This window comes from Mauremys reevesii, unplaced genomic scaffold (genome assembly GCF_016161935.1).
Source record: "Mauremys reevesii isolate NIE-2019 unplaced genomic scaffold, ASM1616193v1 Contig80, whole genome shotgun sequence".
In the NCBI taxonomy this organism is placed as follows: domain Eukaryota; kingdom Metazoa; phylum Chordata; order Testudines; family Geoemydidae; genus Mauremys; species Mauremys reevesii.
Window position 1 is genome coordinate 191,719 of NW_024100896.1, and position 15,945 is coordinate 207,663.

At 63.8% G+C, this 15,945-nt stretch overlaps 1 pseudogene; it reads right to left on the reverse strand.

The window, feature by feature from the left end:
* Positions 1-15,597, reverse strand: part of LOC120394860 — a 32,744-nt pseudogene extending 17,147 nt beyond the window's left edge.
* Between the last annotated feature and the right edge of the window lie 348 nt (positions 15,598-15,945).

The following is a 15,945-nucleotide window of genomic DNA, read 5'->3' on the forward strand; positions in this document are numbered from 1 at the left end:
CCCATGGGATCCCCATGTCTGGCCCCGTGCCCAGCCCAGGGCAGAGACCTGCCCCCTGTAACCCCTCGAGCAGAACTGTTAGCAAACCCCCGCTCCCCACTGACCCACGGCCAGGGATGGCGAATCCTCCACCCCCTGCACCACCACAATTAGCACCCCAATTTGTCTGGCATCAGCCTCCAGCCCCAGGGCTGGGTTACCCTTCGCTGCTGGAGCCAACAGCCCCTCACCCACTCTGTTCCCTGGGGCACGGCCAGGCCAGGATCGCAATAGCTCTACTGGCCACGGCATCACAGCTGGAGCTCATGTAAAGCTGATTATCCCCCATGACCCCAAGTCCTTTTCAGAGTCGCGGTTTCCCGGGATAGAGCCCCCCAGCCTCTGAGTGTGGCCGACGCTGTTCCCAGATGGCCACAGTTCCATTTAGCTGCATTACAACATGTCGTTTGCTTGTGCCCGTTTCCCAAGCGACCCCCATCGCTCTGTAGCGCCGACCTGCCCTCTGCGCTATGTACCACTCCCCAATTCTCGGGCCATTGGCAAACTTCATCTGTCTTGCAGGTCACCAAAAAAAGTGGTAACTAGCGAAGGGCCAAGAACCGTTCCCAGCAGGGCCCCACTGAAACACCGCCGAGACTCCCCAGTCACAAGAGAGATGGAGCCCTCTCAGTTAGCCGGCATCCCAGCCATCTCACTCTGATCGGACACGAGGCTGTCGTGTGGCCTTGCAGCATTCTCCAGCTGCTGCCTTCAGCCGCCAAGCTGCCCCCGCTGCAGAAAGGGCACCCCCTGAACCGGCTCGATGACGTGACCCCGCCCGGCCCGGGGCTCCCTCCTCACCTTCAGCTTGGAGGGCTGGAAGGCGTGGTGGGTGCCCTTCCAGAGCGCCCGCAGGAGCACAGCGAAGCCGATGGCCAGGCGCCCCCCCGTGCCCAGCGGGTTGGTGTAGTTGATCTCCGCCTCGAAGGAGCGATCTGCAGGAGACACGCAGGACAGGGTGAGCCGTGTCCCTCACCGCTGCCCCCGGCCCCAGGGCCAGCCCCCGCCCCCCGCTCACCATGGAAATAGTCCCGCAGCTCCCGCGTGTTGGACAGGGACTGGATGACGCTGTTCATGAAGCAGGTGTTCCCCAGATTCACCAGCCCCGTGAAGCCCGGCAGACACACCTTCTTCTCCTCCTCCTCCTCGTCCTCCTCCACGCTCGCTGCTCACCGGGCTGTGAGTCATCGGCGGCACCATGCACATCGGCAGGCTGCCAGGGCCGAGAGAGAGGGACAGGCCTGGCGGGGCCTCTCGCTGCAAGGAGCTCGGCTGGGGCAGGCCGGACGCAGGAGCTCCTGAAACAGCCAGCGCCCTGCCCGGCCCCACAGCACCCCTGCTGGGACCTCCCCGACAGCCCGCGCCCTGCCGCGGCGCCACCGCAGCCCCTGCTGGGTCCTCCCCCGACCGCCCGCGCCGTTCCCCGGCCCCCGAGCGGCCCCTGCTGGGAGGTCCCCCAGAGCCAGCACCCTGCCCCGCCCCACAGCGCCCCTGCTGGGAGCCCCCACAGCCAGCGCCCTGCCCTGTCCCCCCAGCGCCCCCTGCTGGGAGCTCCCCCCCAGCCAGCGCCCTGCCCCGTCCCCACAGCGCCCCCTGCTGGGAGCTCCCCCACAGCCAGCGCCCTGCCCCGCCCCACAGCACCCCTGCTGGGACCTCCACCCACAGCCAGCACCCTGCCCCGCCCCACAGCGCCCCTGCTGGGAGCTCCCCACAGCCAGCGCCCTGCCCGGCCCCTGGCGCCCCTGCTGGAGCTCCCACAGCCAGCGCCCTGCCCGGCCCCACAGCGCCCCTGCTGGGACCTCCCCACAGCCAGCACCTGCCCCGCCCCCACAGCGCCCCCTGCTGGGACCTCCCCCAGAGCCAGCACCCTGTCCTGCCCCCACAGCGCCCCCTGCTGGGAGCTCCCCCACAGCCAGCGCCCTGCCCCGCCCCCACAGCCCCCCCTGCTGGGGGCTCCCCCACAGCCACCGCCCAGCCCCGCCCCACAGCGCCTTGCAGGCAGGAACAATTCCTTTCCGTGCCAAGTGCTGCCTCTCCCAGAGCGGAAGATGCTGTGGGAGGGTCTGCAGGTGCGAGCTGACCCCGCCCCAGCGCTGGCAGCGAGGAGCTGGCGCATCTCTCTGGCATCTGGGCCCTTGTGAATCTGGCGCTCACGCCAGCGTGCAAGTGCTCACCGATGGGACGTGCGGTTCCTGCTTCACGGTGACGTGCTCTGTGGCCGTCCGGGCCACGACACCCTCAGGCCACCATCCTCTGCTCTGGGCTTCTCCTTCTCCCCTGCCCGAGCCTCCTCCGTACTGGACAGGGGATGCTGGTTACTGCCCGGCTGGCTCTTATCCAGAGGTAGGGCCTGTTGGCATGGCAACCTTCGCACCACCACTGCACCTTAAAGGGGACAGGTGGGCCTGTGGTTGCAGCGGTGTGGGCATGGGCCGAGCAGCTCATGCTCCCATCCCCAGGCTGTCCCCGCCCCTAAGCCGGCGGCAGGGCCCCGGCCCACATCCCCAAAGCCGTCAGCCCCGCCCCCAGCCGGCTCCGCCCCAGCCCAGCCCCACCGGCCCGCACCACCCTGGCCCGACCCCGCAGCTGGCAGGGCCCCTCCAGCCAGCCCCGCCCCCAAAGCCGACAGGGCCACCCCCGGGCCGGCCCGTGCACCAAAGCCAATAGCCCCAAGCCAGCAGGCCGCCCAGCTCCCAGGCCCCATACCCACGTTCCTCCCCATCAGAGACGGGAAGATGCGGGCGGGGCGAGGGGACGCCAAGGAGCAGACCTCGTGCAGCCGGGGCTTCCAGCCCCCAGCGCTGGCTGTGGCGTTTCTTCAGGCAGATGTTGATGCGGAGGCGGTGAAGTTGTGCGTGCACTGGTCCGGCTCAATGAGGTTCCTGGGGACAGGAGAGCAGGCTCAGCGCCGCGAACACGAGCCAGGGCCCTGGGAGCTCTTGCAGGGTAGGTGCTCGGCAGCGTGAGGCGCTCTGGGCTGGGCCAGCCTCCTGCCAGCGCCGCGCCACCACTGATCCGCCCAGCCCCGCGCGTCGGAGGGATGGGGCCTGGCATGTCTCCAACATGGGCTAGGCTCTGCCTGGCGCCCCGGCTGCCCCCGCTGTGGTGGGCTCTCGGCTTGCACCTCGGCGGAGGGCAGCACGTGCAGGCAGCGGGCGCTGTCTGCCCGCCCGGCCCAGCCGGCGAGGATCTCGGCAGGCGCAGTGACTTCCCCCGCTGCCTTGCGCAGTGCCATCCGGGGCGGGTGCTCTCCGCCCCGACACCCAAAGGGGCATTGCTTGCACAAGGCCGGGGCAGTGGGGATGGACCCCAGTCCTGTGCTCCAGCCACGAGGCTGTTCTGGCTGGAGGAGAGCAGGAGCTGTCCAGGTGGGAACACCCGGGTACTGCAGGGCCAGCGCGTGGTACCTGAGTTTCACCTGCCACCTGAACACCGTGTGGGGGCCGCAGCTGGGGTGCAGTCGCAGGAAGTTCACATCACTGCAAGGAGAGGAGAAGGCGATCAGAGGGCACGCAGGGGGGCACCTGGCGTGCTGCAGCCCCTGCGGTGCGTGGCTGGGCCCGGCGCTCGCCAGTACCTGGTCTGGAACACCAGCGTGAAGTCCTGCTCCCGGAACAGCACCTTGGAGGTCTCCCTGTGGATCTCCTTCACGTAGACGTGCACCACCACTGAATCACTCCCCTTCTCGTACGAGTCGTTCTTCACCAAGGTCAGGCTCACCATAGGCTCTGGCTCTAGGACAGGACAAGGCCAGGTGGGGGGCGAGGCGGCTGTGCCCTGGGAGCCCCTCCCCACCAGCGCCACAGGCAGACAGGCCCCAGGACTCAGGGGGAGCCTGCCGGGCTGGGAGAGTCAGCGCCGTCGGCTGCTCTGGGGCCAGGCTCCTGTTCACTGGCCCCCAGGGAGCCGGGCGCCCTTGGTTCCCACACCGCCGGCCGGAGAGGCCCGGGCAGCCGCGGCCTAGCGCTCTGCTTCCCTAACCCTCTACACTTACCATCCGCTGCTGCTTCCAGGGCAACATCCGCCTTGGCCCAGTCGCTCTGCTCAGCGTCTCTGCTCAGCGGAGGGGAGGCGGGGGCCAGGGCAGCCTCGGGGCCCTCTCCAAGGGCTGCCAGGCACTGGGGAGCGGCCGGCGGCAGGGCTCTCTTCTCCAGGCAGGGTGCCACGTGCTGGGGGCAGCTCTCCGAAGGGGCAGCAGGCGGCTGCATCCCCACAAGTGCGGGCTCCTTCTGCAGCACTTCGGCCTTTCCGTGCAGAGGGGGAAGGTGAGACATGGGGGGTCCCCCCGGAGCTGGGGCCGGCCCCCCTCCAGCCGTAGCTCTGGTCTACGGCCCTGAATGGCCAGGCTGCCAGCTCGGCCCTAGCTACTGCCAAGCGAGGGGAGCCCCCTCTGTTCCCACCTGCACTGCCCCCCTGCGCCCACACAACTGCCAAGGGCCATCGCGCTGCGCCAGGAGCAGGGGAGGAGTTCTTCTTCTGCTGCGCAGGCATCGTCCCTCTGCCCAGAGACCACAGCCAGGCGGCGCTGGGCTCTGGGTTCCTCGGCCCCAGGGTGCGAGCCTGGCCAGCCAGCCAGCCAGCCGACAGACTGCTGGGATCCAGCCCTGACCACGGCCGCTGGGAGCCATGGTGCCCAGCCCCTCACGGCCCCCACCCCAGGGCGCCCGCCTCGGCCCGGACGGAGAACCTGAGCCCAACGTCCTGTCTGCGGCAGGGCCAGGCCTCCCCGCTTCCACAGAGCCATGCCCCAGCCCAGCCTGCAGGGGGCTGCACGTGTTCCCCGAGCTCCTAGGAGCACCACTGGGAGACTGGGACCCCCGGCCAGACCCTCAGGAGAGGGGATGGGGCAGGACAGCACCTGTGATGGGGGCAGCAGGCTCCCCAGTGCCCCCCACTTACCTTCACCAGAGGCGGGGTCAGGCCCGTGGCAGCATCGCCGCAGGCTGCTCGGCCGTTCTGCCGGCTGCCCCCTCTCCCGCTGGGCCCCTTGCCAGGCTCCAAGCCCCCAGGGACCCCGGCATTTGGCTCCTCCTCCATCAGAGCCACCTTGAGGTGCCCGGCCCGCTTGGCACTGGGCCCGCTTTGCAGCCTGGGGCTGGCCGGGCTCTTCCCCTCTGGGGCCTCGCCCCTCCCTGGAGCTTGCTTTGAGTTGGGGAACTCCCGTTTGCTCCTCGCCGGCTCCTCGGGGGCGGCCTGTGCGGGCGGGGGCTGCTCCTTCGCATTCTGGCTCCCGGCCCCCTTGGCTAGCTCCTTGGATCCGTCCTTCCGCTTCTTCTGGGAAAGGTAACGTGCTCTGTTGGGACGGCTGCAGCCAGGGCGCTGGGCCGAATGGGGCCCTCCCCTGGCCGTGGGCACGAACGCCAGCCTCCCGCTGCCCTGGCCCTGTCCAGCGGGACGCACAGAGCCGCCCGCGGTGATCCCCAGCCCCGGGGAGCTCAGCCGCACTGCTGCCCGGGCGAGGCAGCCCACAGAGCTCAGCGCCCGCTCCCCTCATCTCCAGGGGGTCCTGAGGCCCAGAGAGGTGCGTGGGGCCCAGAGAGGTGCGTGGCCTTACCAGGAGCGACGCCCAGGTGTGCAGGGGGATCTTCTTCTGAAGCACCAGCTGCAGGAAGTTGCCCTTCTTACCCTGGACTTTGCTGCAGGAGCTCTCGATCTCCCCGTAGAACTGGCCACTCCACTGGCGGCCATCTGTGGGCACAAACGGGGACCTCACAGCTGGGGCAGGCCCGGGCAGGGACTCTGCTCAGCAGGGCCCAGTGCCTCCAAAGCGGGCTCCGGACAGAGTTCGGGCCTTCAGCGCCTCCTGCCGGGGACTCTGCCAAAGGTGCTGCAGCAGCGAGCGGCTCCCGCCGCCGGCCGGCCCAGCGCTGCCTTTGCAGCTCTCACCCCGACGTTCCATCCCCAACCCCAGCTCCCCCGTCGCCCTGACAGCGCCTGCCACTGCTGCGCATGGGGGGATTCCAGCCGCCGGGCTGCACCCTCTTCCGACAGCGCCGTGCGCCTCCTCTGGTCACACTCTGCAATGCGCTTCCCTGCAACTCCCTGTCCTCCGCCAGCCTGCTGCTCGGCCCAGCACCACTTCTTCCCTGCCAAGCCTCACTGTTCAGCTGGGACGCCTGCCTCCGAGACCGCCCGGGGAGGGGCCCCAGACCCACTCAAGGTTTCAGCTCTTTGCTTGGGACTAGCCTCCCGGGGCCGGCATCTCCTATGCAGAGCGGGTGCCGCCGATGGGCCGGGCAGGTACCAGGAGCTATTCTCCATTATGCCCTGACCCAACCCGCGTGGCTACCGAAGGGCTGTGCCGAGAGCAGCCTCTCCCGTCGGCGCGCTCCAGCTAGCTGTCCCCAGGCTGGTGGATCCAGGGCAGGCCAGCTGGGTCTGTACCCGGGGTGGGTCTGCAGGGAGCACAGAGCACGTAGCCCAGCTCCACGCACTGCTCTGGGTTACCTACGCTATCTAGTGCTTTCTTCCCGCAGCTGTTACCTGGCAGCCTGACCACGCAGTCGGTGTCTGTGAACGCAGCATCCACCTCCTCCAACTTCAGGGCCCCGCTGCCCAAGTTCAGCTTCACAATGACCTCGTCAGCGTTCTGCTTCCAGTCCAGCAGCAGGTCTGCAACAGCAGCGGGAGCGTCACTCCCTGCCCAGCCAGAGCAGAGAGGCACTCGGCACGCCCAGGAGCCCCTGGGGAAGGGGGCGTGCGGGTGCAGCTGGGAGCCCAGGGCACAGGGCCAGGCAGGTGGCTATCGCCCTGCCCCAGACACACAGTGCCCTGAGAGGCCAGAGCAGCTCTCCCCATGGGCGCTCCGGCGGGCTCGCTCTGAGCAGCCTGACTAGCAGTCCCAGGCGGGCGCATGCCAGCTGCCCAGCGCTCCCTCCCCAGGAGGCTGTGCTGGAGAGAGATCTGCCCGGTGCCTGCGGGCTCTGTCACAGTGGTGCCAGGCCTGCTGGTGTGTCCGGCCCAGCTAGAGCAGAGCCAGGCAGCACTGGAGCAGTACCTGCGAGGCAGGGGCCTGAGCTCTCTGAGCCTCTCCTGCAGCTCGACACTGCACCAGGAACACCACAGAGCCGCGCTCCTGGCCAGCCCTCGGGGCTCGGTGCCCTTCCTCCACGGTGGGTGGCCAGGCAGTGCGCCAGCACACCCAGGGCAGCCTGGTTGGCACTGGAGGGGGAAGGGACAGAGTGGCGCTAGCAGGGAGCGGCGAGCTGCATGGAGTACAATGGCTGAAGCCGTAGGGACATTCGCAGGGTGGCCAGCGCCCGCTGCCGCAGCGACTCTGCTCTCTTCAGCACGCTCAGCGCTCCTCGAGCGGGGCACCAGCTGCGGAAAGGAGCCTGACACCCAGGCATCTCTCCTAGCTCGCTGCCTCCGCTGACCACGCCAGAGCCCGGCTCCGCAGTGAGCCATGTTCATCTGGCGGGTCACAATGCCAGGCCGAGCTGCCTTCCCGTACGCCTCAGCCCGCAAGGAGAACAGGCCACACCAACGGCTTGCAGAAGGCTCCATGCTTTATCCCAGCGAGGCAGGGCAGATACACTGAAGGGGTCCCAGGGAGCATTGCAGAGCAGTGGGAGAGCACTGGGCCTGGGGAACTGACGGGGACGTCCAGCCGAAGTGACAGAGAATGCACCACACACTAAGAGCAGCTGGGGCAGTGGCTAATTACCCCTGCTGGCAAATAGCGACCCCTTATTTCCAGTTGTGACGTTATTGATATAAATTGGGACCATATAGAACATGGGTTGCAACCAAGGTCTGTAGTGGCACCAAATCTTAGGTAAAGGGGGTCATATAAGGTGTCTAAGACCAGGTTCTGGGTTGCTGGTTATGATTATGCTGCCTGTATGTCTGTATCATTTTTAGTTAAAGTTATGAATGTTGGCTCGATGCTGTCTGTATTTCAAGTTGGTGATGTGCTTCTGGGGGAAGCATCCCAGACAAGCTGGTGTTAGCTCTGCCTAGCCTGCTTGATGGCCCATTAAGGGCCATCAGCTACACAATTGACCCATGGAGAGAAGGCAGACACGCCTCGTGACTCAGCAAAGTGCAGGGACTGGCCCATGTGACTCCAGGCTCCATATTATTTTTGCTGTAAGTTTCCACCGTGAGGACAAAGGGATTCTTACACCTGGAAAAGTCTATATAAGGCTGATGCATCATCTCCATCGTGTCTTCAATCCTGCTTCTGACCTCTGGAGGAATTTTGCTACAAACTGAAGCTCTACACCAGGGACTGAGGACCCATCCCAGCGGGGGATGTTCCAGAGACTTAAACTGAACCTGCAGTTTACTCCATCACTGCTGCAAGCCTGAACTAAGAACTTTGCCATTACTGTATGTAATTGATTCCATTTAACCAATTCTACCTCTCTTCTCTACCTTTTTCCCTTTGTAAATAAACCTTTAGATTTTAGATTCTAAAGGATTGGCAACAGCGTGATTTGTGGGTAAGATCTGATGTGTATATTGACCTGGGTCTGGGGCTTGGTCCTTTGGGATCGAGGGAACCTTTTCCTTTTATTGGGGTGTTGGTTTTCATAACCATTTATTCCCAGGACGAGTGCACTGGTGGGGATACTGGGAAACTGGAGTGTCTAAGGGAATTGCTTGTGTGACTTGTGGTTAGCCAGTGGGGTGAGACCAAAGTCCTTTTTGTCTGGCTGGTTTGATTTGCCTTAGAGGTGGAAAAACCCCAGCCTAGGGCTGTGACTGCCCTGTTTGAGCAATTGGCCCTGATTTGGCACTCTCAGTTGGGTCCCGCCAGAATCGCTCCGTCACACCAGTCTGAACGACTGACTCCAGCTACCGGATCGCAGAGCCCTCTGCTACCAAGTCTTCTCTCTTCACAGACTATCAGGGCTGGAAGGGACCTCAGGTGGTGTCTAGTCCAACCCCCTGCTCAAAGCAGGACCAACCCCAACTAAATCATCCCAGCCAGGGCTTTGTCAAGCCTGACCTTAAAAACCTCTAAGGAAGGAGATTCCACCACCTCCCTAGGGAACCCATTCCAGTGCTTCACCACCCTACTAGTGAAATAGTGTTTCCTAATATCCAACCTAGACCTCCCCCACTGCAACTTGAGACCATTACTCCTTGTTCTGTCATCTGCCACCACTGAGAACAGCCGAGCTCCATCCTCTTTGGAACCCCCTTTCAGGTAGTTGAAAGCAGCTATCAAATCCCCCCTCATTCTTCTCTTCTGCAGACTAAACAATCCCAGTTCCCTCAGCCTCTCCTCATAAATCATGTGGTCCAGCCCCCTAATCATTTTTGTTGCCCTCCGCTGGACTTCTTCCAATTTTTCCACATACTTCTTGTAGTGTGGGGCCCAAAACTGGACACAGTCTCCAGATGAGGCCTCACCAATGTCGAATAGAGGGGAATGATCATGTCCCTCAATCTGCTGGCAATGCTCCTACTTATACAGCCCAAAATGCTGTTAGTATTCTTGGCAACAAGGGCACACTGCTGACTCTTCCCACCTAGGCACAGCCTCTCAGCACGTCTTCTCTGAAGGGCTGCTCCCTAACTCACCCTGCAAGGCAGCTTTCCCACTCCTCCAACCAGCTCGCCACCGAACTGCTGATGAAACAGCCCTTTCCAAGCCTGGCCCCAGCAATGGACAGTATTCGAGTGGTGGTCTCACCACTGCCGTTCAACTCCCTGCTCCACTGAACATTCCCCACTTCGGACGGCGCATGGCACGCTGAGCGCCTGCTTGCTGACTTTCCTCCACGACCCCAGTGTCAGTGCCCACTCCCCATTCCGTACGGTCACCTGCAGCCCTCGCTGCTCCCCGCAGGGCCCTGCTGCACTAAGAGGGCTGATAGGTGCAATGCCCAAGTGCCCCGGGGGCATTCTAGCCATGCCAAGCTTAGCGGAGCCCACAAGTGCTCTCAGCAGGGACATTAGTTTTGCTTCTAGGGCCAAGCCAGCTAGCAAAGGGGGCAGGGAATCCTGAGCATTCCCCATTCCCTCTGGAGACCCCAGCAAGCCAGCCGCTACCCGCCCCAGTGATTTCAGAGAGCTGCCCCAGCAGACCCTGCACTCCAGTGCTTCTAAGATGAAACTCCAGCCACCTTGGGATCCTGTCTGTGACAGTCAGGCACATTATTTCACAGCAGCCCTGCTGTGCCAGGCCCCTGCAGGGGTGAGGAGAAGGAGCTCTTCATTCAGAGAGGTGCAAGTCCTGCAGACCCCGCTGACGCATGGGGGTCCCCAGCTCCAGCGAAGGTGCTGGACACGCAGTGTGGTGCAGCACAGCGGGGACTGAGGAACCAGCTACATACCGGGGATCCCCAGTGGTGATCTCAGCCTGGCTGTGAGGGGCCTGAGGGGGAACTACTGCCATGGTAATGAGCCACTCATTGCTCAGTGAGGCGAATGCTGCGCCACCAAGCGGCCAGTGCCACGTCCTCAGGGCATGCTGGGCCACCCGGCACTCGGTACCAGAGCAGGGTATTTGCTGGGATTGGGAGAGGCCAAGGAGAGGATGCGCACACATAGCGGGAAGTGACATCCACAGGCACGTTCGGCGCTGCATGGAAGGCCTTCAATGTAGCGCTTCAGGCGGCTTTGCTCCAGAACAGCAGGAAGTGATTAAAGGAGCGTTAGCCTGCTGGCGCCAGAGCCCGAGGCTCCCTGCCCTGGATCAGCGGGGTGAGCCACCGTTTGAATGCTGCTGCCCCAAAGAGATGTCGCCCCAGCAGCCCGAGCGTCACTGAACAGCCGCAGCGGCAATTCACCGCCCTGAGGACTGGTGGGAAAGTGTCAGCCTACAGGGTGGCACTTCCCAGCAGCTCAGGACTCGGGAAGCACACACCGGCCAGCGGCAGCCATTCCAGACGGCACCCCTCCTCACGAACAGCAGAGCTGCTTCCGGGCACGCTAGGTAACCAACCAGCCCGACGGCGACAGGTGTGCAACGTGCCCACCGCAGGCACACAGCTGGCCATGGTAACCAGTGCTCCTACAAGCGCCAGTGAAGGCAGGGGTTCAGACTGGCAGGAACAGCTTGCCAAGGGGCCACAAGATGGGAACCCCAGATGGCAGCTCAAGGGCATCTGGGGAAGTGGGCTGGGCTCTGCCCTTTCCCAGGAGAAGGGTCTGCCGAGCACACCCACAAGGACCTGCAAAGCCCAGCAGTCCCTGGAGCAGCAAAAGGGCAGAGTGTGAAGGTCCCTAGAGAACCTGGTCCAAAGCCCACGTGGGCCGGCCCCACCCGGTGCCAGGCATCGCATGCTGGCAGCCTGCAGCTCCCTCGCTAGGCCACAGAACACCCAGCAAGGCATTTAGTGCCCATGCCCAGCCCGCCCACGCCCAGCACCTGGAGAGTCCCGCCTGCCTTGCGGCACTGCCTGCCGGGGGGCATGCACAGCTGCCAGCACGACTCTTGGCAAGCCCCGGGGAAAGGAGGAGGGGACTCTGCACCTGCCCTCCTCCCTATGAGGTAGGCAGGCCAGGATTCCCACGGGGCAGATCTCCCTGCTGCCTCAGGCCCTGCGGGGCTTTGGCATGATTTACTGGGCTCCTCTAGTGCGACTCCCAGCACGGCTGCACCATGAGCGCCGAGGCAGCTGCCGCACCCGCACCATAGATAAAGCACCCGGACCGTAATTCACCAGGCCCAGAACTGAAGTGCCATGGCAGTGTGCACCCTGCACTCTGCGCAGCCTTAGGGCTTGTCTACACAGGAGCTATTCCAGGAGAGCTAGTCCGCTTTCAGTCCCCACCCACCCCCAGAGGGGGTGCAGGGTCAGCGCAGGCGATCCAGGGCTAGCCAGGCCCCGGGCCTGACCCAGCACGGCCACCCCCAGCAGAGCACCTGGCCTCACCTGCCTGGATCCCGTAGCAACACTCACTGCAGTGAGTGTCCTGCTGCAGAGCCTGACGCAGAACCAGCCGCACTAGGCTCCAATCCAGCTTCCTACGCAGCCCAAGCAGGTAAGCAGCTCACCCCTCCAAGGCCAGCCCTAGGGGATCTGCTGCTACAAGGCAACGCCCAGCTCCAAGCCTCGCGGGGGGGTAGGGGGGGGCAAAGCAGATTATGGATTCAGAGACTCGCGCCCGAGGAGCATGTTACACGGGCGAGTGGAAGCGCTTAGCTGAATTTGCTTATCCCACAGCCGACGGCTGCAGGGAGAGCAGAGAGGTGGAGCAGCGGGACAGCTGCACTCCGGGCCCTACCTTTCTTAGGGTCGCTGCCAGGGGGTCTCTCGCCCTCCTTGCTCTCCTGGTTGGCTCGGTCCTTCTGCTTCTTCTTGTTGGTTGCATCCTCCAGCCCCCGGGACGCTCGCCTCTGGCCTGGGGCACTGGTGCTGCTGGACATTTTCAGCCGTTTGGAGGAGACGAACGGCCCGCCGGGGTCAGTGATGGAGTCTGGGTCAGGGGTTCGACGCTTTCTTCCTGGCCCAGCTATCTTGGCGACTCTTTGTGGGCAAACTCTCTGGCAAGGAACAAGTGACCTAGGAGACAAGCGCACCCGTGAGCGGACCTGGCCGGAGAGGGGCATAGGCAGCAGGCTCATGACAGAGGCCCTGTGACCGTAAAGCCTAGCCAGGCCTAAAGGATGCCAGGGTACTTCCCAGAGCAGCGTGCCAGAGCGCTGGCGTCCCCCAGCACAGCCAGAGGGCCTGGCTCCAAGGACCCAAGAGTTGACTTCCAGCTGACTCAGAGGTGCTGAAAACGTCGCATGCCAGGCTAGGCTCTCAGGGCATCACTAGCAATGGAGAGCAGGACCTCCCGCCGACTTACCCACCCCCAGCCCAGGGGCACCAAATCGTACGAGCTCGTGAAAACCCAACAACGGCGGGGGATTCTACCTTCCCCCAAAGGGGCAGGGCTGCCTGGGCAGGGCAGAGCCAGACTCACAAAGTGATCCAGACAGAACCCAACCAAGCTAACGGGCAGCGAAAGGCAGCGGTGACGCCTGCCCAGTGCAATCCAAGCAGGATGGCCAGAGGATGGCTTGGCCTCACCCAGGGCTCGGATCTCTTCAGACCCCGAGTAACGAAGTCTAGCCCAGCTGCTTGATGCCAGAGAAGGTGGGCCTGTCGGTGCTCCTGAGAGGAGCTAGCAGGATCTGCTGCATGGATGTGCACAGTCCGTAAAGCCTGGGGAGCAGGTGTAACGCTGCCGGCCCTCATGGGAACAACGGCCCCCAGAGAAGCCTGCCAGAGCGCCGGCTAGGCACTGAGTTGTCTCCGGAGGTGAGGGGTGTGAGCAACAGGACTGTTACTTCAGCACTCCCATGGGGGCTTAGCGGGGCCGCCTGGCACATGGCCATGGCGGCAGGAGAGCAGTTTCAGGAGTGGCCATTTAAGTAAACTGGATGCACAAGTACTGGGGGCCGATGCCCGAAAACAGCGAAGGAAGAATCGTTCTGCTCCTGGGACAGATGGAAGCCGCTCGCTCCAGCAAGAGCCAGTCTCCTTCGCCCCTTCTGCAGCCCATGCAGAGAGAGCCTGCCCACTCCAGGCACACCCTGCTCCGACGAGACACCTTGGCTAGGAAAGGCAGTGAGGTGTCCTCTGGGCAGCGTACGACTCCCTGCCCAGGGCGTGTACTTGGCTGAGGTCACCCTGGTTCTCCGGGCTCTGGCTGCCAGAGCCTGGTTTCACTTTCGCTCTCCAGCCCTGAGCACAGGCCCACTCCAGGGACAGGCTGTGGGGAGCAGCTGGGGACCTGCTCCAGTGCCCAGGGGTGGGGGGGAGCAGCCCATGAGAACAGCTGCCACCGGCAGTGAGCTGCTGGTCACTCCGGGCGCACACATGCCTGCCAGGCCAGTTACACACACGGACACAGCCCTGTCAGGGAGCCCAATCTCGGCGGTAAATACAAAAAGGCTGCAGGCTTCCTGCTGCCTGGCTAGTGACTGGGGCACTTGTGCTCTAGACATGCCTAGGCCACCAAGTGTGACTCCACATGACACCTCCACACATTGCCAAACGGCGCTCCTCCCAGGCTTGCACCCAGGGACAGGCCCAGACTGTCACACTGCGTGAGCCGAGCACCAGCAATCAAACCTCCAGCAAGCCAGCGCGGAGTCCCACCCCCACCCTCCCAGCTGCCCAGGCGCAGGCAGGTCATACTTAGGCCAAGCCCAGACCCAGGCAGAGGAAGGGAATGCAGAACTGGGCATGGCAGCTATTGGCGGAGAGCGGAGTGAGTTGCACTGCCAGGTCCATGCCCAAGCCACTCCCAGCCAGAAGAGACTGCCTCCAGGCAGTGCCTGCACAGGTCACTTGAACACTCTAACCCGGCTGCCCGAGGTCCCAGCAGGTAGCGATGCTGGGAGTCCCGCTCTAGGCAGGCCACTGGCTGCCACTGCAACCCCACGGCAGCTGGAGCCGCTCTGAACAAGGTCCGTCTACACTACAGCACCTAGCACTGGGCTCAGCGGTGGTTTCTGGCAGTTTTCCTCGCGTGGCCAAGGCCTGCATGTGGAGGAGCAGGACTGGGTCCCAGCCAAGTGGCCAGTCAGTTGTATTCTCCTCCTGCAGGGCAGATGGCCACCCTCGCCCGGGAGCATCCCCGGCAGCTCACGAGGGACGAGGCAGGACAGCCCAGCGAGGCCCTTACCCCTACGTGAGGACTGGCACTTGCACCCCAGAATTTGTCTAAGCAGTGCAGCGGGTTTAGCACTTTATTCTGTGTTCATTTCAATGGCACGTAAGTCACCAAGCCAGCCAGGGAGCTCCGAGCGTGCACGCAGCCCTGCAGGAAGTTACGCCTGGTGTGCTCGTCTGGAGCAGGGCAGCGCAGCACCCTGCTCCTTGCCTGCCTCTCTCACTTGCTCAGCGTGGTCACTTCGCTGCCTGCCTGGACAATGGAACATGCACCTTTGGGGCCTGGTCTGCCCCAGAGAGCCTGGGCCTAACTCCTAGCTTCTAGGATCCTATTCAGACACGCCCTGGCACGACGCCAGCGCCTCTGCTCCATTCCCATACGCTGGCACTGATGGGCGGTAGGGACAAGCTCCTTAGACACACCTAGGAGGTAGGAAGATCAGACTGGCAGTAGCTGAAAGCCCCACATCCAAGTCCCTTCAAGCTGGACCCAAGAAAGCCCTGGAGAACGAGCTGTAGGGAGCACCAGGGAAGAGGGAAGGATTCTCTGATTCCGCCACCAGAACGCCATGTCCCCGCTTGCGGACACGGGCTCCCCCAGGTTCCAGCAGGCACCACACACCTTGGGGACACACGCCAGGAGCTGCCCAGCGCTTGCTCTTCAGCTGACAGAACTCTCCAACTGAGGCCCTTCTAGGCCCCCCACTGCTTCGGACTTGTTCAGCCCCACGCACGGGGCTGCCCTGTTACAGGTGCCATTCTAGCCTGACTGCTCTGACCTAACGCACTGTGTACTCCCCAGTCCTTGCACCCCCTCCCCACTTGGGATCAGCCAGCCCACCATGCCGTGGTCTGGCAGCTGTAGTCCCCAACTCCTGCCCCTTCCGAGAAGGCTCCTCCTCCCCTTTCCAATCGCTTTCACACTATCTTCTCTCCACTGACTCCTGGCTTCTCCCTGTTTTGATTAGAGCCAAGGATGCTTCCCTCCCTGGCTCTGTGTCCTGCTTCTTGCACTGCTGCAGAGATGGCTCAGAAACGTCCCAAGGGCTCACGCGTCTGACTCCTGCTTTCCTCGGGGCTTCAAACACTGGCACTATTGGTACAACCGGAGGAACAGGCAGCTCCCCGTCAGGGCACAGCCACACGCACTGTTGGGGTATCGGCACCACCCCCTGTGCTCCTTGCCAGCCACGTCCGGACCGCAGGCAAAGCCACTGACCGGCGAGCGCAGGGACCAAGGCTCCAGGCGCGCAGCAAGCACAGCCCAGGCCACCTGCCCCCGGTCTCACCAGCCGTGCAGGGGCCTTGGGTCCAGATGCAGAACAGGCTCCGAGATGGA